A 3,541-nucleotide genomic window follows, 5' to 3' on the forward strand; every position below is an offset into this window, starting at 1 on the left:
ACATTACAATGGTGTAAAAACTTGTTTCACAATGGGGAACATTAAGTATGAAGATTTTTTAAAAAAAGTACATTTATTAAAAGACACATTGTCGTTATACATAAATCAATAAAATACAGGTGAGCGTCACTTCTGAACTGACATTCAGATAAATTTATTTTAAAAATTGTGGGTATATTGTTAATGACTTACACTAAGTATAGCAACTGTTGAATTTCGAAAAATCATTATAATGTTTGTACTTATATGATACATCTAGCATAAATTAGCTGTTCACCATCATATCTAACAATGGCTTCATTGATGCACCACCTGTCTGTAAAACGTTCTGTATTTCCATTGCTCAGGTAGTAGTTGTATTCGCCGTCAATCCTTGAATGTAGTCTTGAGTTGAAAACCTTGACAACATCGAGCGGAGTTTCTTCATTTAAGGCGTTTCTTCGTGATAAGTGAATGGCCAGTTTTGCTGACGTCAGAATGTAGTTTACCAGTTGTTTTACATTTTTTTCCTTTTTTCCAAAGGATTTTATTGGTGTGCCTATTACAAACCACCAGTAGGGTAGAGTAAAGTTGTCTCCCACTAGCTTTTCACATATTAGCTTTACTACTTTGAACAGTGGTGCCAGGCGGGAACATTGTAAGAAGATATGGAGCAGGTCGTCTTTTTCTTGGCAGAAGGGGCAATCAGGACTAGAGCGGTATTTGCTCTTGTATAGAAAATTACCTGTTGCATAAGCGCCATGTAGGATTCGCCATTGGAGGTCGCCCTCTTGTTTTGAAATGGGAGCAAGATAACATGTGGTGAAGTCTGGATATATCTCAGCAGGAAGTGATAACAAGTCTCTCCATACTGTGTCCATACTGTCTGGTTGTTTTTCCTTCATTTGTGCATTTATTAGGAACTTGTAAATTGCACCTTTTTCGATTTTGTACAGTGGACATACTAATTTATTATTCAAGTTATTGCATGTTATTTCCAACAAGTAATTCGAGGGATTATTGTTATTATAATTTTTCGATGGGTTACCTGTAAGATGAGATTGTGTGGCTTCAATGAAAGATTTGGGAATAGAATTGAATAAAGTCTTTATTGTTTTGTCTAAAAGACGCATGGAATATACAGGAACACGTTGTTTTATTTCAGCTGAGTTTAACCATCGTTTTTTGCTTGGGTGCATTAGGTCTCCTATTGTACATATGCCGCCATCTACGAAGTGGTTAAAAACAAAGGGCTCTTGTCGTAGTGAGTGCAGTATTAAGTTATTGTTGAAGAGCGGCTCACTCAAAATTGATGAGGAATCTGGTCGATCTCTTCGAACAATTTTGAGTGATCTCCAACTGCTGAGTATCTCGTGGTAGAAGGTTTGATTACAATATATATCAGTTCTGAGAAGATCAATAATGAAGAGCTGTTTGACATATTTAAATGGATTTGCTTGTTGTAAAAAGTAGTCAGTGAATGAAAAACATGGGTGGTTTAGACCAGAGTATAGATACCGCTGTACATATTGCAGACGAAATGCTGTTACCCGACTAGAGATATGCACCAAGCTTTGCCCACCTTGTTTCAATGGCAGGTAAATAAGTGTAGCTGGTAACCAATGGCGACCTTGCCAAAGAAAATCAACGAATAGTTTTTCAATATCATTAATGAAAGTATGTGGCGGACAGAGGCAAACAAGTCGATGAAAGAGTTTTGTTGCAACTAGTTGATTAATGATAATAACCCTGCCTTGGTATGAGATTGCATGGGCGTAACGCTGCCACCATTCCAATTTTGAAGTAATCTTTTTAAGAGCTTCATCCCAGTTCTGTTGGTTATATTCAATTGTATTGCCAATGAATGTTCCAAGCATTTTAAGACCAACACTATTCCACTGAATGCCCATTGGCGAATCAATGCGATGCTTCCAAGATCCAACCCATAAACCTTTTGATTTTCCGTAGTTCACACGGGCATTACTTGCCTTCTCATAAATTTCAAGCATATGTGACAACTTTTGAAAGTCTCCATTTTCTGTGACAAATAGACTAACATCATCGGCATATGCTGTTAATTGACATTTCCGGTTGTTGGATTTTGGAATAGTTAATCCTTTAACTTCGCTTCTGGTGCGAATCTTATGCAATAGTGGTTCGATAGCGATAGTATACAGTTGACCAGAGAGGGCGCACCCTTGCCTTATACCGCGTTGAAAAGAAACGGGAGCAGTCAAAGTGTTATTTACACGTATTAAGCTTTCAGTGTCTGTGTATATGAGTTTTATGTATGATATTAAGTTCTCACCAAAGCCGAATGCAGAAAGGGTATTGAATAGGTATTGATGGTTGACCCTGTCAAAAGCTTTTTCTTGATCAAGAGCAACAATTCCTAACGGGACGTTTGCTTGATTACAGTATGTAACACAATCACGTAATAGATGAATATTGTCAAATATTTGTCTGTGTGGAATTGTATAGCTTTGATCAATGTGAATAATTTGTGATAGTACTAACTTGAGACGTGAGGATAGGGCTTTAGTGAGAATTTTGTAGTCGGCACAGAGGAGACTGACAGGTCTCCAGTTCTTTAGTAAGGTGTTATCTCCTTTTTTAGGAAGTAGGGTGATGACTGCTCTGCGACAAGATAGTGGCAGTGTGCCCTCGGTGATGGATGCAGAGAAAACCTCATGTAAGTCATGTCCGATTGATGGCCAAAACTTCTTGTAGAATTCGGCAGGTAATCCGTCGATGCCAGGAGTCCGGCCATTGGAGATTTTGTAGACAGATTCTGAAAGCTCATCATAAGACAGAGGACTATCACACAAAGAAGCTGAATCAGGATCGAGTTGTGGTAACTCCTGAAGAATTTCATTTTGGGCTTCGTTTGAGGTTGTGGAGGGTGAAAACAGGTCTGCGTAAAATTGTCTTGTTATACGGCATATTGTATTTGTGTCATCTGTAGGATTATTTTGATAGTCACGTAGCTGAGTTATTGATTTTCTTGAACCTTTATTTTTTTCTAGATCGAAAAAGAAGCTGCAGCTGCTATCAGATTCGTTCAGAAGACGATGACGGGAGCGAATTGACGCCCCACGTGCTTCTTTGTTTATTAGGTTTTTCAGGAGATCTTTCTTGCGGGAAAGTTCATTTTCATTACTTGGATTGGCGGAAGAGCCTCCTTCGAGACGTTTTATTTCTAGGAGAAGTGTTTCTTTTAAATTTTTATAATTGAATGATTTATTAGAACAATATTGTTTTGTTAACTCTTTTATTTTATGTTTACCAAGGTCCCACCACATTAGTATAGAGCGGTAGTTTGCTTTTTGTTTCTGCCAGATCTCCCAAAATTCATCAATGAGATCACAATATGTTTCATCTTCAGTGAGACTTGTATTGAAGCACCACAGTGGACTGCGGTTGTTGACAGATCGCTGTGAAATAGCAATGGTAACTAACCTGTGATCAGAGAAGTGGAAAGATGGATTGATTGACACACGAAAGACTTTGGACATGGCTGTTTTGTTGATGAAGATGGTGTCTATTCTAGAACGGCTGTTAC

General features: G+C 38.0%; 1 long non-coding RNA gene across 1 annotated transcript; it reads left to right on the forward strand.

The window, feature by feature from the left end:
* Window positions 1-233: 233 nt before the first annotated feature.
* Window positions 234-1,116, forward strand: LOC146747454 (uncharacterized). The gene is made up of 2 exons (XR_014929024.1): window positions 234-347; window positions 523-1,116. It is a non-coding gene; the product is annotated as an uncharacterized LOC146747454 (long non-coding RNA).
* Window positions 1,117-3,541: the final 2,425 nt, after the last annotated feature.

This window comes from Saccoglossus kowalevskii, chromosome 3, assembly GCF_978046115.1.
Source record: "Saccoglossus kowalevskii chromosome 3, keSacKowa6.1, whole genome shotgun sequence".
In the NCBI taxonomy this organism is placed as follows: domain Eukaryota; kingdom Metazoa; phylum Hemichordata; class Enteropneusta; family Harrimaniidae; genus Saccoglossus; species Saccoglossus kowalevskii.